This window comes from Rutidosis leptorrhynchoides, chromosome 8 (assembly GCF_046630445.1).
Source record: "Rutidosis leptorrhynchoides isolate AG116_Rl617_1_P2 chromosome 8, CSIRO_AGI_Rlap_v1, whole genome shotgun sequence".
NCBI lineage: Eukaryota > Viridiplantae > Streptophyta > Magnoliopsida > Asterales > Asteraceae > Rutidosis > Rutidosis leptorrhynchoides.
The window spans coordinates 183,130,910-183,152,907 of NC_092340.1; positions in this window are offsets into that span (position 1 = coordinate 183,130,910).

Below are 21,998 nucleotides of genomic sequence, written 5' to 3' on the forward strand. Positions count from 1 at the left end.
TATTTTTCTTATTAGTGAAACGTTTCTTTCCTTGCCCGTGGTTTTTACCCTATTGGGGTTTTCCACGTTAAATCTCGGTGTCTCTTTATTATCGCTATTTCATATATTACTAGCGGTTTGCTATAATTCGGTGTCGCTTTTCTTAACACAGAAAAGCAAATTAAAATTACATCAACACTTAGAATGTTCAAAATTAAATCTCAAAATTGATACACCATCGATAGGTTTTCTTCAAATCCCCCATGAGTTTCCCAATTACATCAATACGTACCTGGGTTAAAATAGACATAAATAAAAGCCCAAGATCTCTATATTGATTTGAACGTCTGACCCGTTTCAACATTGACCCACTTCATCAATACATAACGAATCGTAATTTAACAACTAACTATGAGTTCGTTTATTCAAGAAAGATCAATACTTCATACACCTTAAAAATAGCAGCCATTAATCGCACCTTGAATCAAAACAGCAAGGACAACAGTCAAACGAAAGATATTGCTATATTTTGTCACTTAAATAAACGTTCATATACACATATCCAAGAACTTGCTGAATTGATACTTAGCTGGTGAAAACAAAATCCACAATTACATTTTAAATAAAATTAGATAAATCTCCAAAAAATCACAGAGTAATCCAAAAAATAAAAAGTGTTGTGATTTAGTAATATATAACTACCATTAGTGGCATATTTTCATCTAATATGAAAGAAGAAAGAAGAGAGTAAATTCTTATTCAAGAATGGTGTACATATCCTTACAACTGAGTGAGTATTTATAATATTAAAAGTTAACTGTACATTACTCGTTTTCAATTATAAAGTAGGTGAAATAGTAAACTATAATTATTGTCATCCACCTTATCAAAACATATTTGTCGGCCACCTTTATGATTTATAACACTCCCTCTTGGACGACAATTTTGTTTCAATAGAGATCAACTACAAGTTACTACCTCGTTAAAAACCTTGCTAAAGAAAAAATCAAGTGGGATAAAAACTTTAGCCAAGGAAAAAAGAGTGCAGCATAGAGTTGACTCCCCCTCAAGTAGACATCGCTGAGTCGTCACATCTTTTGATCTTGCCTCATGCCAATACTGTGAACTTGTGTTCTGAAAATAGCAGTTGACAGTCTTTGGTATAAAGATCTGCAGAGTTGTTGATTGAATGTATCTTATTTTAATCTGATTGTCTTTTATGAGATCTTGAGTATATGAGAAGAATCTGAGATTTTCATCTTAAACTGTTTCATCTAAATCTTTTATGTACAAGTTTGGCCCCTGTGATTTGTCTACAGTCTCCTTCATGGTTTGCTAAAACCGTTGTTTCAATTCCTATTCCCTTTCAGTCTTTTTCTGAGCCTTACCAATATACCATTCTTTTCCATCAAACTTATGACAGTTAAGACCGTCTATGGCTTTAGCGCCTCGTCAGTATTTATGTTTTGTTCTGTCATTTTTGATACCCTTCTTTCATTTGTACTATGTAAGCTGCATTATCTTCATAGATAGTTGTTGGGCTTTTATAGCGTTCTAGTCCACAAGAATCAATTATGATTTGTATCATTGATCTTAACCAAACACATTTTTGAGTAGTTTCATGTAATGCAATCACTTCGTCATTATTTGATGATGTTGCAACAAGTGTTTGTTTTAAGAACGCCATGATTTTATGGTACCTCCATTTAAAAATACATATCCGGTTTGAGATTTATCTTTATGAGGATTAGATATATGACCTGCATATACATAATCAACCAAATCTTGTTTTGAATTGTTAGAATAAAATAATTTTAAATCAGCGGTTCCTCAAGGGTATCAAAATATGTGCTTGATCCCATTCCAATATCTTTTTGTAGGGGCTGAGCTGAATCTTGTCAACAAATTAACTGCAAAAGAAACGTCAGGTCTTGGATAATTTGTAAAATACATAATAGCCCCAATTGCACTATATATGGAACTTCTGATCCGTTAAGATCTTCATGATCTTCACGGTGATGAAATGGATCAGTGTCAATATTGAGTGATCTAACAATCAATGGTTTTGTCTTTAAAAATATTTTAAAATCTTTTCGGTATAACTTGTTTGATGTACAAGTAAACCATTAGGCATATGCTTAATTTGCAAACTAAGGCAATACTTGATTTTCAGAGATCTTTCATTTCAAATTCTTTCTTTAGAAGTTGAATAACTTCATGAATCTCTTTATTTTTTCATATGATGTTATGATCATTAACATAAACAACTTGCAATCACATATCCGGACATTGTTTTCTTAATAAGAACACGTGCAAATAAGATCATTTGTATATCCTTTTTCTTATCAAGTAATCACTTAATCGGGTATACCACATGCGACCCGATTGTTTCAATCCATATAAAAATCTTTGTGATTTAATGGAATACATTTTCTTGTGTTTTGCATTAGATGCTTCTGATACCTTAAACCCTTCATGTATATTCATGTATATATCACTATCAAGTGATTCATTTAAATAAGAAGTAATAACATCCATTAGATGTATTTCTAAATTTTTAGAAACTGCCAGGCTGATTAAGTATCTAAAAGTAATTGCATCCATAACATGAAGATAAGTTTTCCTCATAATTCATTTCTGGTCTTTGTGGGAAATCTTGAGTTACAAGTTTAGTTTTGCCTTGTAACTTCATTTACACATTTCTTTTTCGGATAAAAATTCATTTGCATCACATACGTTTCACATATTTAAAAGTGATAACGATTGATCTGAAAACTTTTCTTTTATTAAGCGATTCTAATTCAGCTCGTATTGCTCCTTTCCATTGAGCTTAATCATGTCTATTTTGATATTCAATAACAGATTTTGATGTCAGATCATCATCTTTATTCATGATGTCATTGTAACATTATATGAAATTATCTCCTCAAGATTTTTCATTTCATTTCGGTTCCATAATATTGCATAATTTATCGCAATTTATGTATTTACATTTATCAATATCCTCTGCAGAAGGAATATTGATTTGTGGTTCTTCTTGAACACTTTCTTTTATCTCATTATCAGCTGATTTTCCTTTTCGAGGATTTTTATCTTTGAAACCAATTGGTCTTCCACGTTTCAGACGTGGTAAAGACTCATGAGTTACATTATTGTCAGCTTTTAGAATCTCAATTCGAGATAGAGCATTTCCTGATATTATACATGATTCAGTCACTCTTTTTGTATCTTTAAATGCATAAAGTAATTAATTTGCAAGTTCTTGCATATGCATTATTTTTGAACTTTCGTTTCGCATTCTTTTGTGCAAGTTCTATATACCTTAATTGAAGTTCACATCATGAAGCATCTTTTTCTTTATTTTTCATTTCTCCCCCTAATATAGGGAACAATTTTTCATTATAATAACAATCAGCAAAACGTGCCATAAAACATCACCCGTCATGGGTTCAATATATCTTATAATTGAAGATGTTTTATATTCAATATATATATATATATATATATATATATATATATATATATATATATATCCTCATCCTCCTTTGAGGACCCATTTTAGTGCGTTGTAGTTGTGCAACTAGAACATACACTGCACAATCAAATGTTCTAATGGTGGAAAATATTTGGCTGATGGCCAAAAGCAATTTGCAAGGGAGAATATGTATGACTTGCACTTGATCTAATGTGAATCAATAATGCAGCATGTAAAATTGCACGACCCCATACAGATACTGGGAGTTTTGTTCTCATTATCAATGGTCTAGCTATTAACTGCAATCGTTTAATTAGTGATTCAGCTTAACTATTTTGTGTATGCATATGGGCAACATGATGTTCAACAACAATCTCAATTGACATGCAAAAATCATTAAATGCTTGAGATGTAAACTCACCAGCATTATCCAGTCTCATCCTTTTAATGGTGTAATCAGAATAATGTGTTCTCAATTTAATAATTTGTGCAAGAAACTTTACAAATGCCATATTATGGCTTGATAACACACAAACATGAGACCATCCGCTAGATGCGTCTATTAGAACCATGAAATATCAAAATTGTCCACATGATGGATGAATTTGTCCATATGTATAACCTTGAATTCTTTCAAGAAACATTGGTAATTCTTTCTCAATATTCTTTTCATTAATCACCATATGTGCTTTTTATTAATCACCATATGTGCTTTTTATTAATCACCATATGTGCTTTTTCATTAATCACCATATGCGCTTTTCATCATATATCCTTTTTACCATATGCGCTTTTAATCATATGCGATGTGCTTTTCATCATATGCACTTTTCATCATATGCGCTTTTAATCATATGCGCTGCGCTTTTCATCATATGCGTTTTTAATCATATGCGTTGCGCTTTTCATCATATGGGCTTTTCGTCATATGCGCTGCGCTTTTCATCATATGCGCTTTTAATCATATGCGTTGCGCTTTTCATCATATGACTTTTCGGTGCTACATAGATATTTCTCATTTCCTGTTATCATTGACTGATAATCATATCCATTATGATATATATCAGAGAAACTTAACAAATTTCTCTTTGATTTGGGAGAAAACAAGGCATTGTTTATCAGAAAATTCGTATCATTTGGTAATATGAATTTTTGCCTTTTTCATTCCTTATATCAAGTTTGCAAGACCTGATATAGTATTTATAATTCTTTCATTTGATTTAAATCAATGAAATATTCCTTAGATTTGATCATAGTGTGTATGTTACCACTATCTGCAATACATAGGTCTTTACCATTTAATTGATGTTGTATTTCAGCGGGATTCATACTAAAACTTCAAATAAGATAAGCAAATAATGAGTTATATTTCAGCAAGATAATCAAATTATATTACAAGCAAACAAGTTACAATCTGAAGTACATAAAAGATAACACTTAATAAACATATGCGTTATGGTCAAAAACCATTTATTTATGAGTGATACATAACAAGCTAGGTATCTTAGAAAAATTCAAACCATTCAAGTCTCAAGGTAGCTCAGGGTTTATTTAATCAAGATTTTTCAACAAATTCACTCTCGTTTTCTTTTCTTTTGGGACTTATTTGTAGAGCTAAACAAGATGTTCATGTATTCAAGAAATACTAGACTGATGATCCACGTTACCAGATCATTAATAAGAATCTCTGGGATTCTTATAAGAACGTCTACTAACATCTTCAATTTTATTCTTTCATGGATCACCGTTATTTCTTGATAATTAATATCGTATCTATCTTTGAGTATTTTCCATAATATACTTGGATCTTCGATCATATAATATGTAGATTCTAAGGACTCGTCAATATGTTTGCTAAGAAAAATACTTGCTATTGCTTTCTCTTGTTCGGAACAATTGTTATTTTCATTTAAGGTTTCTAAAATACCGATTGATTCAAGATGTTTTGTTTCTATATTCACAACCCATGGTAAGTAGTTGTTTTCACTTGATTCTAAAGGAGCAAATTTTCTAATTAAAACTTTTCATGCTTATCTATACTACTACTGGTTGATTTTTACAAAAAAAAAAAAAAAAAAAAAAAAAAACCGGTCCTTTTAGCGCTACCCTTTATAAGAATTATACAATATGTTATATGTTATTTGAAGTATCAATTTTGATAAAATTGATCGTTGATAACTTATAAAATGTATATTAAAATAGTTTTTGTGAATATGGAGGGCTAAAGATACTAAAATATAGGACTTAGAGGGACTAAATTGTATAGCCATCTAATTTTACTATTTTTAAGATTATACGGTATTTTTTTAATCACAATTCAGAATCCTATTAAAATTTAAAATTAGTAGGTGGAGTCATCTTCCTCATTCAATTTCCTCTTTCCTCACTCAACTTAAAAGTTATTTTTTCTTCTTTATTGTTACTAAATATAACACTATAATTCATATTTATATACTAGAACATCATCCAATAAATATGAATTGCTTATCATCTTGAATAAGTAAGTTAGCTGGTAGCACCATTTTTTTTAATGGGTGCACAAGTAAAAAGCTCAATGTTTTTTTTTACTCACGAGACAACTCAAACGACTGACAGGTAACGTATATTCTAGGCCGGGTCACTAGTGGCACGGGCCACCACTACTATATAGTTGGCTCCGTCACTGCAAATAGGAGGCTTTTACTGATCAGTCTTTGCGATGTTAATTTAGTTTCGTAAAAGGTATTTCTTAACTCTTATTCTAGTTTGAATATATATATATATATATATATATATATATATATATATATATATATATATATATATATATATATATTGTAGTGACCCGAACTTTTCCATGTTTATATATATTAATTGAGATTGATATTTACATGACTAAATGTTTCCAACGTGTTAAGCAATCAAACTTATTAAGACTTGATTAAATGAAATAAGTTTCATATAGACAATTGATCACCCAAGTTGACCGGCGATTCACGAACGTTACAAAATTGTAAAAACTACATGTTGTGGTATATATAGACATATATATATGGTTGATATAAGATTATGATGAGTAAGTATCTCACTAAATATATTAACAATGTGTGATATACATAAGAAATGAGATTACTAAGTTAAGAAACTCGAAATGATATATATAACGATTATCGTTATGATAACGTCTACTAAATACATATGTATCATATTAAGATATTGATACACTATATTTAACATGATAAAATGATATTTAAATATATCATTAAGTGTGTTAACAATGAACTACATATGTAAAAACAAGACTACTAACTCAAGAATTACGAAACGAGACTTATATGTAACGATTATAGTTGTAACGATATTTTAATGTATATATCATATTAAAAGATATTCATACATTATAATATCATGATAATATAATAATTTAACATCTCATTTGATATAATAAACATTGGGTTAACAACATTAATTGAGATCGTTAACTTAAAGGTTTCAAAACAACACTTACATGTAACGACTAACGAAGACTTAACGACTCCATTAGAATGTATATACATGTTGTGTTTTGATATGTATTCTTACACTTTTGAAAGACTTCAAGACACATATCAAAGTACTTCTACTTAACAAAAATGCTTACAATTACATCCTCGTTCAGTTTCATCAACAATTCTACTCGTATGCACCCGTATTCGTACTCGTATAATACACAGCTTTTAGATGTATGTACTATTGGTATATACACTCCAATGATCAGCTCTTAGCAGCCCATGTGAGTCACCTAACACATGTGGGAACCATCATTTGGCAAATAGCATGAAATATCTCATAAAATTACAAAAATATTAGTAATCATTCATGACTTATTTACATGAAAACAAAATTACATATCCTTTATATCTAATCCATATACCAATGACCAAAAACACCTACAAACACTTTAATTCTTCAATTTTCTTCATCTAATTTATCTCTCTCAAGTTCCATCTTCAAGTTCTAAGTGTTCTTCATAAATTCCATAAGTATAGTTTCATAAAAATCAAGAATACTACCAAGTTTGCAAGTTTACTTCCAAGCTTTCTAATCCATTCCAAGTAATCATATAAGATCAAGGAACCTTTGCTATTTACAGTAGGTTATCTTTCTAATTCAAAGTAATATTCATATTCAAACTTTGATTCAATTTCTACAACTATAACAATCTTATTTCGAGTGAAAATCTTACTTGAACTGTTTTCGTGTCATGATTCTGCTTCAAGAACTTTCAAGCCATCCAAGGATCCTTTGAAGCTAGATCCATTTTTCTCATTTCCAGTAGTTTTATCCAGAAAAATTGAGGTAGTAATGATTTTCATAACATCATTCGATTCATACATATAAATCTATCTTATTCGAAGGTTTAAACTTGTAATCACTAGAACATAGTTTAGTTAATTCTAAACTTGTTAGCAAACAAAAGTTAATCCTTCTAACTTGACTTTTAAAATTAAATTAACACATGTTCTATATCTATATGATATGCTAACTTAATGATTTAAAACCTGGAAACACGATGAACACCATAAAATCGGATATACGCCGTCGTAGTGAAACCGGGGGCTGTTTTGGTTTGGATAATTAAAAACTATGATAAGCTTTGATTTAAAAGTTGTTCTTCTGGAAAAATGATTTTTCATATGAACATGAAACTATATCCAAAAATCTTGGTTAAACTCAAAGTGAAAGTATGTTTTTCAAAATGGTCATCAAGATTTCGTTCTTTCGACGGAAATGACTACCTCTTTAGTAATTGACATGTAACTTAAATTTCTGACTATAAACCTATAAATTTTCTATTTGGATTCTTAAATTAGAGTTCCATATGAAACCATAGCAATTTGATTCACTCAAAACGGATTTAAAATGAAGAAGTTATGGGTAAAACAAGATTGGATATTTTTGATCTTTTTAGCTACGGGAAATGTTTAACAAATCTATACAAATCGTATCCTAGCTAACTTATATTGTATTATACATATATTTTAATATATTATGTAATCTTGGGATACCATAGACACGTTTGCAAATGTTTTGACATATCATATCGACTCATGTATATATATTATTTGGAACAACCATAGACACTCTATATGCAGTAATGTTGGAGTTAGCTATACAGAGTTGAGGTTGATTCCAAAAATATATATACTTTGAGTTGTGATCTAGCCTGATACGTGTATACACTGGGTCGTGGATTGATTCAAGATAATATATATCGATTTATTTCTGTACATCTAACTGTGGACAACTAGTTGTAGGTTACTAACGAGGACAGCTGACTTAATACACTCAAATCTTTAAAAAATAATAAAAATGGTTGTAATTATATTTTGATCATACTTTGATATATATGTACATATTTGTATAGGTTCGTGAATCGATCCGTGGCCAAGTCTTATTTTCGAGGAAGGAAATATCTGTGAAAGTGAGTTATAGTCTCACTTTTAAAATCTAATATTTTTGGGATGAGAATACATGCAGGTTTTATAAATGATTTACAAAATAGACACAAGTACGTGAAACTACATTCTATGGTTGAATTATCGAAATAGAATATGCCCCTTTTTATTAAGTCTGGTAATCTAAGAATTAGGGAACAGACACCCTAATTGACGCGAATCCTAAAGATAGATCTATTGGGCCTAACAAACCCCATCCAAAGTACCGGATGCTTTAGTACTTCGAAATTTATATCATATCCGAAGGGTGTCCCGGAATGATGGGGATATTCTTATATATGCATCTTGTTAATGTCGGTTACCAGGTGTTCACCATATGAATGATTTTTATCTCTATGTATGGGATGTGTATTTAAATATGAAATCTTGTGGTCTATTTTTACGATTTGATATATATAGGTTAAACCTATAACTCACCAACATTTTTGTTGACGTTTAAAGCATGTTTATTCTCAGGTGAATATTAAGAGCTTCCGTTGTTGCACACTAAAATAAGGACAAGATTTGGAGTCCATGTTTGTATGATATTGTGTAAAAACTGCATTCAAGAAACATATGTCGATGTAATATATTTCTATTGTAAACCATTATGTAATGGTCGTGTGTAAACAGTATATTTTAGATTATCATTATTTGATAATCTACGTAATGTTTTTAAAACCTTTATTGATAAAATAAAGGTTATGGTTGTTTTAAAAATGAATGCAGTCTTTGAAAAACGTCTCATATAGAGGTCAAAACCTCGCAACGAAATCAATTAATATGGAACGTTTATAATCAATATGAACGGGACATTTCAGTTGGTATCCGAGCGTTGGTCTTAGAGAACCAGAAAAATTTGCATTAGTGTGTCTTGTCAAGTTTGTTAGGATGCATTAGTGAGTCTGGACTTCGACCGTGTTTTCTTTAAAAATGATTGCTTAACATTTTTGTTGGAAACTATATATTATTAACATGTAAATATTATGTGATATATTAATCTCTTAACATGTTTGATATTGTGTGATAGATGTCTACCTCTAGCACAAATCCCATTGACTCACCTAATAATAACGAAGAGTCGAATATATATTGGCAAGATTCACAAGTTCCCGAAGAACCGGAAGAAGAGGAAACGGAACCGGAAGAAGAGGAAACGGAACCGGAAGAAGAGGAACCGGAAGAAGAGGAACCGGAAGAAGAAGAGGTTCCGGAGGGGGAAATAGTAGGAACCACAGAAAACCGGTCAAATAAAAGAAAATCCTCAACCAATGGGCCAAAGTTAATAATGGTCAATGGTGTTTCCGCTAAGGAAGCAAAATATTGGGAAAATTACCAATTTTTCGATGAATCGGATCCTGATGAGGATTCCGATGATGTTATAGAAATTACCCCGACCTAATTTAATGAGGCAAAAGAAAATAATAAGGGAAAAGGCATCAAAATAAAGAAATCTGATTCCGACCCCGATGAACTTTATATGTACCGTCAACACCCGTATTTTCAATATCGTGACAATAACCCGGGAACCACTAAACCACCAGGTTTTTCTAAACCAATGTGGAAAATGATGACTCGTATTAGAGGAACATCATATATCCCTAGAAGATTAGGAAAAAGAACCAAGTCCGAAGAAGAAGAAACCAGTGATTCAGATTAGAGGGGTGTGAGCATGTTGTGTAATAAATGTATTATAGTGTGCTTGTACTTTTATGTTCTATGTAAAAATTTCTTGTATTGTTTGTTATTACGAATATAATCCTTGTATATTTTACAGTATAAAAACAAAATGGACGTTAAGGGTAGACACCCGAATATTTTAGAAGACCTACCAGAGGATATGATTGAGGAAATCTTGTCTAGAGTCGGTCAGAATTCATCAGCACATTTAGTTATGGCGAAATTAACTTGTCAAACATTTGAAAGACTTTCCAGAAATGCCTTAGTTTATAAAAGGCTTTCCTTTGATAGGTGGGGTATATCACATTGGGGAGACTTTAAGTTACGCCGTGTTTTATTTAAAGCGTTAAATGCGGGGAACCCAAATGCAATTTTACGCTACGGGTTAAGAACCTATTTTGACTCAACATATCCCAACATAGGATTTCGTGAATTAGAAAGAGCTTCTAACATGCAACATAAAGAAGCATGTTATGCTTGCGAGTTAGTGATGTTCGCTTTTTACCAAAGTGAGAAAAAGAACATCGGATTGCAGCTTTTAAATAAAACTTTCCCACAAGTGACGGATTCAGTAGTTGGGGTGAGAAACAAGGTTTTTAGATTATTACGGGGCTGTTGGACATTACGAAACCCTCGTCCTTTTGACGACTTACAACATGCTGCCTAGCTAATGGTCATAACGGTTATTTTCCACAAGACCAAGGATGAGAAGTCGTCTTAGTAAAACCAGAATGCATGACTTGTTTCTGGACTTATGAATTACGTGTCTTTATTTCCTTTGCTGAACAACTTGCGTATTAACTAGATTTATCTTCAAAACTGTCCTGTATCATAGTGTACTATATTTCATGTTATATGTAATATAACGAAGTTGTAAGTTTGAAGAATATTTGTATGTGATATATTATTATAATCAGTTTTTCATATGGAATTGTAGTAGTTGAATTGTATATTAGCTACTAAGTAAGAACTTAACGGGTAGGTAGTACCCGAATTTAAACTTATAAAACGCTAATATGAAGAAAAGCTTTTATAAATGAGTTCATATTATGCTACGAGATACTATTGGCTACTCTTAATATTCTGTATGATTAAATTGTTTCATTTGACTATTTTAAAGGAAATGGCACCAACTACTCGACACACATTGAATATGAGCGAAGAGGAATTTCGTGCCATTCTTGCTTCAAACATAGCCGCAGTACAGGCCACGCTACATACCAACAATAACTCTGAATCTAGCAATACAGCTAACGGCGCAAGAAATCGTGTAGGATGCTCCTACAAGGAATTCACTGCCTGCAAACCTTCAGAATTTGATGGGACCGAAGGACCAATCGAATTGAAACGGTGGACCGAGAAAGTTGAATCAGTGTTTGCCATAAGTAAGTGTGCTGAAGGAGACAAAGTGAAGTACGCTATCGTGGTCAGCATTCAAGCACTTGATGAACGAGAAGTACCGTCCTAGAATCGAGGTCAATAAGCTCAAGTCAGAACTTAGAGGGTTACGAACACAGGGATTCTATATTACTTCGTACGAAAGACGATTCACAGAATTGTGCCTATTGTGTCTGAGAGCGTTCGAAGATGAGGAAGAGAAGATCGACGCGTTTGTGAAAGGGTTACCGGAGAGAATCCAAGAAGATATAAGTTCACATGAGCCTGCCTCCATACAAAAGGCATGTAGAATGGCTCACAAACTAGTGAACCAGATTGAGGGAAGAATTAAAGAACAGGTGGCCGAAGAGGCCAACGTGAAGTTAGTCAAAAGAAAGTGGGAGGAAAACGGTGATAAGAGTCACCAAAACAACAACAACAACTATCCCAACAATCGCAACATCAATCGCAACTACAACAAACGGCACAACAACAACACCAACAACTACAACAATCATCCCAACAACAATAACAACCGCAACAACAACAACAATCAGAAGCAGCTATGCCAAAGGTGTGAAAAGTATCACTCGGGGTTCTGCACCAAATTTTGCAACAAGTGTAAAATAAATGGTCATAGCACGACAAAGTGTGAGGTCTACGGACCAGGGGTTAACAGAACGAAAGGAACAAATGGTGTCGGAACGAGTAATGGCGGAGCAAGTAGTGTCGGAGCAAGTTATGCCAATGTAGTTTGTTATAAATGTGGAAAATCGGGTCACATTATTATAAATTGCCCGAACCAAGAGAACACGAATTGACAAGGCTGCGGAAGAGTTTTCAATATTAATGCAGCAGAGGCACAGGAAGACCCGGAGCTTGTTAAGGGTACGTTTCTTATTGACAATAAATCTGCTTACGTTTTATTTGATTCAGGTGCGGATAGAAGCTATATGAGTAGAGATTTTTGTGCTAAATTAAGTTGTCCATTGACGCCGTTGGATAGTAAATTTTTACTCGAATTAGCAAACGGTAAATTAATTTCAGCAGATTATATATGCCAGAATCGAGAAATTAAACTGGGTAGCGAAATATTTAAGATTGATTTGATACCAGTAGAGTTAGGGAGTTTTGATGTAATAGTTGGCATGGACTGGCTGAAGGAGATGAAAGCAGAGATTGTATATTACAAAAATGCAATTCGCATTGTACGAGAAGAAGGAGAACCCTTAATGGTGTACGAAGAAAAGGGCAACACGAAGCTACATCTTATTAGTAATTTGAAGGAAAAAAAACTAATAAGAAAAGGTTGCTATGCTGTTCTAGCACATGTTGAGAAAGTACAAACTGAAGAAAAGAGCATCAATGATGTTCCCGTCGTAAAAGAATTTCCCGATGTATTTTCGAAAGAATTACCAGGACTACCTCCACATCGATCTGTTGAATTTCAAATAGATCTTGTACCAGGAGCTGCACCAATAGCTCGTGCTCCTTACAGACTCGCACCCAGCGAGATGAAAGAACTGCAAAGCCAACTGCAATAACTATTAGAACGTAGTTTCATTCGACCAAGCACATCACCATGGGGAGCTCCTGTTTTGTTTGTCAAGAAGAAGGATGGTACATTTAGGTTGTGTATTGACTACAGAGAGTTGAATAAACTTACCATCAAAAACCGTTATCCACTGCCGAGAATTGACGACTTATTTGATCAACTACAAGGCTCGTCAGTTTATTCGAAAATCGATTTACGTTCTGGATATCATCAAATGCGAGTAAAGGAGGATGATATTCCAAAAACTGCTTTTAGGACGCGTTATGGTCATTACGAGTTTATGGTTATGTCGTTTGGATTGACTAGCGCCCCAGCTGTGTTCATGGACCTTATAAACCGAGTGTGTGTACCATATCTTGACAAGTTTGTCATTGTTTTCATCGATGACATACTTATTTACTCAAAGAATGATCAAGAGCACGAAGAACATTTGAGAAAAGTGCTAGAAGTATTGAGGAAAGAAAAACTGTACGCTAAGTTTTCTAAGTGTGCATTTTGGTTGGAAGAAGTTCAATTCCTCGATCACATAGTGAAAAAAGAAGGTATCCAGGTGGACCCGGCAAAGATCGAAACCGTTGAAAAGTGGGAAACCCCCAAAAACACCGAAGCATATACGTCAATTTTTAGGATTGGCTGGTTACTACAGAAGATTCATCCAAGATTTCTCCAAAATAGCAAAACCCTTGACTGCATAAACGCATAAAGGGAAGAAATTTGAATGGAAGGATGAACAAGAGAAGGCGTTTCAGTTATTGAAGAAAAAGCTAACTACAGCACCTATATTGTCATTGCCTGAAGGGAATGATGATTTTGTGATTTATTGTGACGCATCAAAGCAAGGTCCCGGTTGTGTATTAATGCAATGAACGAAGGTGATTGCTTATGCGTCTAGACAATTGAAGATTCACGAGCAAAATTATACAATTCACGATTTGAAATTGGGTGCTGTTGTTTTTGCATTAAAGACTTGGAGGCATTATTTATATGGGGTCAAAAGTATTATATATACCGACCACAAAAGTCTCCAACATATATTTAATCAGAAGCAACTGAATATGAGACAACGCAGGTGGATTGAACTGTTGAATGACTATGATTTTGAGATTCGATACCACCCGGGGAAGGCGAATGTGGTAGCCGACGCTTTGAGTAGAAAGGACAGAGAACCTATACGAGTAAAAGCTATGAATATAATTATTCGTACTAACCTTACTACTCAAATAAAGGAGGCGCAACAGGGGGTTGTAAAAGAAGGAAAGTTGAAGAATGAGATACCCAAAGGATCAGAGAAACATCTTAATATTTGGGAAGACGGAACCCGATATAGGGCTGATAGAATTTGGGTACCAAGGTTTGGAGATGTGAGAGAAATGGTACTTAAAGAAGCACATAAAACCAGATATTCAATACATCCCGGAGCGGGCGGGGAAGATGTATAAACATCTCAAGAAACACTTTTGGTGGCCGGGTATGAAAGCCGATATTGCTAAATATGTAGGAGAATGTTTGACGTGTTCTAAGGTCAAAGCTGAACATCAGAAACCATCAGGTCTACTACAAAAACCTGAAATCCCAGAATGGAAATGGAAAAACATTACCATGGATTTCATTACTAAATTGCCATGGACTGCAAGTGGTTATGATACTATTTGGGTAATAGTTGATCGTCTCACCAAGTCAGCAAACTTCCTGCCAATGAGAGAAGATGACAAAATGGAGAAGTTGGTGCGATTGTATTTGAAGGAGGTTGTCTCCAGACATGGAATACCCGTATCTATTATCTCTGATAGGGATGGTAGATTTGTTTCAAGGTTCTGGCAGACGTTGCAACAAGCATTGGGGACTCGTCTAGACATGAGTACTGCCTATCATCCACAAATTGATGGGCAGAGCAAAAGGATGATACAAACGCTTGAAGGCATCATACGAGCATGTGTTATTGATTTCGGAAACAGTTGGGATCGACACCTACCGTTAGCAGAATTTTCCTACAACAACAGTTATCATTCTAGTATTGAGATGGCGCCGTTTGAGGCACTTTATGGTAGAAAGTGCAGGTCTCCGATTTGTTGGAATGAAGTGGGGGATAGATAGATTACGGGTCCGGAGATAATACAAGAAACTACCGAGAAAATCATCCAAATTCAACAACGATTGAAAACCGCCCAGAGTCGACAAAAGAGCTACGTGAACAATAAAAGAAAAGATATAGAGTTTGAAATTAGAGAAATGGTCATGCTTAAGGTTTCACCTTGGAAAGGCGTTGTTCGATTTGGTAAACGGGGGAAACTAAATCCAAGGTACATTGGACCATTCAAGATTATAGATCGTGTCGGACCGGTTTCCCGTCATACATCGGGGGTTTAGTCCTCATGAAGCTCTTAAGGCAACGCTCCATTTCACTACTACCCTGAAATTTGGAATACTTCCTATCCATTTCTTCTCGAAGCGCACTCATTTGCTCCGCAACGGCGGTCGAAACTCTAGCGTTAAACTCCAAATCGTTCGTCTCGATTCCACTTCCCGTCGCCATTCTAAGGAATGCAAAGCGATTAGATCACGAACGTAATAAACCACACACGCCACACCGGTCCATCTTGCTAAACACTCGTAGTACATCACTTGTTAGACACGATTTGCACCCGTAATAAGGTTTGCAAGTCCTTATTACGCACACACGTCGTATTAACTCGTTAGTACAACGACCACCTCGCTCGATGATATAAACAAACACAAACAAAATTCTATGCGATATACACATACACGAGAATTATTATGACAACATAATTACTATATTAATAATATCCGCATTACCAATATCGACGGTAGTCCACCTACAACAAGGCACTAACGATAACCTATTCCGACCCGTTCACCTACAAGTCCCGCAACAAATAAGCACACACAAAAGTCTAAGTCTAGGCACCTATCTCAAGTCGCCTAAATCCCTTAGACCATGCTCTGATACCACTTGAAATAACCCAACCCGTATTAAGACCGACCCATAAAATTTTTTACTTTTAATACGCGTTAAATAATACTTTAGGTCCCAATTGTGTTTCCATAAACAACTTTAATACAATAATAAGTTTAATAACTTTAAAATATTTAATACATTAGTTAATTGTCCAAACGGACATACACGACCCGACTAGTTTAGTTTCCAACCAAATCCGAGCATGGTGATTTGGGACTACGCTACCCAAATCCTAATCGAATACAAAAGCAAGATCTTCTAAGCAACCTAGCCAAGATCTCTAATCCCCAAGCTTACCCGAGCTGCCAAGCATGCGATCCTATAAAAATAGCAACAACGAGAGGGTAAGCTAACCCTTAGTGAATGATAATATACTACATACATATATATGTATAAAATGGACACACCACACAAATATTAAATACCGCATACCAAAGCATCCATGTATAAGGCAACTACACTAAGCATACCGTACGATCTCTAAGCAACAAGCTAAAAATATCAACAAAGTATAAGTTCAACAACGACGATGTGAACAACGCCAATAAGCTACAACCGGAGGGTTAGCTACAACACATACATTACATTAATATATATAACAATATAAAAAGAATAAGGTTAACCACTTAACCCATTACCGAATACCAAACGCCACAATGAAGATTGGCCGAGCTACACGAGCCTTAGTAATCCGAACCCAAACGAGATTACTATCTTCGCAACATCGAGGTTGGCCGAACTACACGAGCCTTAGTAATCCGAAACTAAACGAGATTATTACCTCAATAAGATGACCGAACTACACGAGTCATCGTGAATCCGAACTACACGTGATTCACTTCTCAATATCAAAACCCACGGTCACGGGATTATAAAATCCACCACAACGGGGTCATCCAAAACCACATCACAATATATGTGATAACGTACACACAAGTGTACACCTCGCCGAAAGGAGTTCAACCAAAATGCACAACCGTGCCAATTGGACCTATACACAAGTCCATCAAAACCACCTATATGTGAAGTGAGCTTTATAACTGAGAACCACTTCACCCGACCCGCACCCATCCTACACATACATATGCATATAGGATATTAACACTCACCTTGTCACCTTGATGAATGTAACCGAATAATCCGCAACACGCCAATGGAAAGTACCTATTCTATTATCACAAATTCAACAACACACTTAGATTGGATTTACAAACCAACCCAAATTGACACTTAGTGCAATTTCGACCCAAATGCACTTCCAAGTACAAACCGTGCCCAAACTAACCAATAATCACTAACATAAGTGATAATGGTCCTAATGTGCCAATTAAACCCGAACACAAGTGTTAAACACTTATCGTTCTCAAAATCGCCCATAAACCCTAATTTTGACCCACAAGGTCAAAATCTAACCATTTACAAGTTTTGACACCAAAACATGTTTAACTCGGTTTTATACCTCAACTTAATCCATTTTAAGTTTATAAACCTCAACGAATCGACATTCGGGTCATAATCATCAACAAACCCTAATTTTGACTCTAGTCAAAATTAGTCAACCACAAGAACCCTAAAAGTCTCCAAAACATCAATAATCGCTAATACTAGTGATTATACACCATCCTCAAGTCTTAAACATGGTTAAATCATTAACCAACCCAAAACCCGCCTCTAACACTTACAAACCCGAATCTTGGTGTTAATCTCCAATTAACAACTAAATGGGTTCCATCTATGAATCATACAATCAAAAGCCCCTAATTTAAATGATGAACACGAAAATGAAATTCGGAGTTAGAGCTTACCACTAGTATCACCGTGTAGCTAAGAACGAGGAGAACAAACTTGTCAACTACGCCAAAGATCAAAACCCGCTTCTTCCTTTCCAAAATTCCACTTGAATCACTTGGGGAAATTGAGTTTCTTGAGAGAAAATGAAAAGAAAAGCAAAAAGAAAATAAGAAAATGAATGAGTGGATGAGGTTAAAACCCCAAATCTGGCTCAAACGTGAAATGACCAAATTGCCCTTGATCCTTATTTAAAATCAAAAGAATTCGGTACCAGTCTGCACTGTCTGCCGCGCCGCGGCCTAATTCGTCGCGCCGCGACGATTGCCTTGAGCTGGGATCATTTTTAATCGCACTTCTGGTCTGGATTTTACTTGAAATGCCGTGCCGCGACCCTCTTTGTCGCGCCACGACACCATGCCTCTACTGATTCATTTTTCTCGCGTACCACTTCAACACATGAATAAGTCTCGAACCTTTCATCTACTAGTCGTATGTACGCTTTACACCTATAAATCATGTACGGGGAAAAAACGGGGTGTTACAACTCTCCCCCACTTAGACTCGATCACGTCCTCGTGATCCTCGTCACTTAACCAAACGGACCACACTTCACGGTCCTCAAACATGTATTTCAAACCGACTTCTACCACAAATTCGCTAACCCGATGGTTAATCCAATGACAAATTACACACTTGATCGCATCCCGAGACGTACAATACACGCAACAACCGAAGTCTACAACGATCCCTTAGACAATTCTTCTCAAAGAGTTACCCTTAACAGCTAAATCATCACCCGCGATTTATCAAATTCCATAATTCCGAGCACTAGCACTAACTCAATCCCTCACATCGGGAAAAACTCAACAAATTTCGTACCGAGATTTCAACTCCTAGCGTACCATACCAAGTACATCGCTAGTAACAACCACAAACCAAGACAAGGTCAACCATTAACCAAAGAAGACCGAAATAAAGTGAATCCTTATGGATTACACTTAATACTAAACATCCCTTGTAGTGCGTAATACGACCAATACGCAACTACCGTAACATCATAATCCAACGGCTAAAACCGATAGCGCCCAAAACGACTATGAAAACGCAATTCTCAAGGTGTACAAAATCAACTATCGTCACACCCGTAACATCATGTGAGCGAAACACGGCTATCGCCTCACTAATCATACAACATGGTCCTCACGACCCCACCATCGGCGTATAAAACAACCGATAGTTCCCACAACATGGTCCTTACGACCCCACCATTGGTGTATCAAACAACCAATAGATCACACGACATCACCCGAAGGCTGGCCGAAAACACACGCGCCTTAGTGAATCCGAACTACACGCGATTCACTACCTTCACCACAACAACAATCGGGATTGGCCGAACTACACGCGCCTTAGTGAATCCGAACTACATGAGAGTCACTATCCCAGAGGAATGACCGAACTACACGAGTCACTTGTGAATCCGAACTACACCAGACTCACTCCTCCATACAATGACCGAAACCACACGAGTCATTGGTGAATCCGAACTACACGAGATTCACTTCCACAATAAGATGACTGAAACCACAAGCGTTATCGTGAATCCGAAACCACACGCGATCCACTACCATGATGAAGTCAGCGGACCCGAAGATCATGCTTCACCAATCTCAACACCGGATGAAGTCAGCGGACCCTATCAACGGTCATGCTTCACTGATATAACACCTCGCTCATGATGAAGTCAGCGGACCCCGAAGGTTATGCTCCACCAATCGCATACTCCCATGATGAAGTCAGCGGACCCTAAAGGTCATGCTTCATCAATCACCAATACCATGATGAAGTCAGCGGACTCCGAAAGTCATGCTTCATCAATCAACGCCCTTTTGGCCTCGAACGACGAGTAGCGTAACATCGCGCTCTGCTACGCCATAGTGAATCCTAACGGATACCACTAACCATTCACACACTCGAGCAAGAACCACCTATATCAAACATAAGCACAAAACAATAATTCTCTAGAAGAGAATCCGACACACACCTCCCTTAACCGAAGGATTTCACCTTGCTCACCAAACACGTCCATTATCTCTCAACGAGATTTACCACATTACCACCTCGATGATAATTCAAATCCAAATCATAAGTACAATTTATCCGAAATTATAATCTACCACAAATCGACCAAAACAAGGTCTCGACAACATTTTCTGGATCTACCAAAAGCATCATCCGAAATCTCACACTAAAACTTCCTCGTGCGGGAGTGTAACTCCCCCACTTGGAACTACATCCCATATCCACAACTCGTACAACCGTACAATGCTACCAAAGGTAGACTTTACGAACGATTGGGCTCACACGACCCATCACCATATCTTGCTCCAATCTTGAGCACACGATGGATTTCAAACCATCCTTAAACACTTTGAACGAAAAGTGTACCACGATTTCACAAACCATACCCTCACAATTATCCAATTGCTTTAGTTTGTTAAATTTCACCTTGTCACTCATGTACTTAAGGGTTTCACTTCGGTACCCTAAGTACAATGTAACCGTAACACAATCGGAGTCGAACACCACACTAGTAGGTATAAAAGAGGCACCTAATGTCGCGTCACGTAGACTCCTTTACCAACATACATCGAGATTCAAAACACTCGATCTCAAGGGTTCCAACTGTAGTGACCCGAACTTTCCCATGTTTATATATATTAATTGAGATTGATATTTACATGATTAAATGTTTCCAACATGTTAAGCAATCAAACTTGTTAAGACTTGATTAATTAAAATATGTTTCATATAGACAATTGACCACCCAAGTTGACCGGCGATTCACGAACGTTAAAACTTGTAAAAACGACATGACGATATATATATGGATATACATATGGTTAACATGAGATTATGATAAGTAAGTATCTCCATAAGTATATTAACAATAAGTTATATACATATAAACAAGACTACTAACTTAAGGATTTCGAAACGAGACATATATGTAACGATTATCGTTGTAACGACATTTAAATGTATATATATATATATATATATATATCATATTAAGATATATTAATATATCATAATATCATGATAATATAATAATTTAACATCTCATTAGATATAATAAACAATGGGTTAACAACATTAATTGAGATCGTTAACTTAAAGGTTTCAAAACAACACTTACATGTAACGACTAACGATGACTTAACGACTCAGTTAAAATGTATATACATGTAGTGTATTTAGATGTATTAAAATACTTTTGGAAGACTTCAAGACATATATCAAAACACTCATACTTAACGAAAATGGTTACAGTTACTTTCCCATTCTTTTCTTTCATCAAGAATTCTAGTCGTATTCTTACCCGTATTATACACAGCTTCAAAACGTACTTACTATGGGTATATACCAATAGGAACTAGCATGGGATTCCACTCTTGATTATGTCATGTATGACTAATCAATTTTAACTTCTACCATGAGCTAGTCAACTAACTAGAACTCCTTTTAACCCCACTCACCACTCACCAATTACCACTCATCATTCACTCCATTTCACTTCCAATTCTCTTTCTAATTCTCTCTCAACACACACACACTATTATGAACGTATTTTTCCAGTAGTTAATCATCATCTTCATCAAAAATCACTTCAAGAATCAAGCTATAATCATCATAGGAAGAACACTT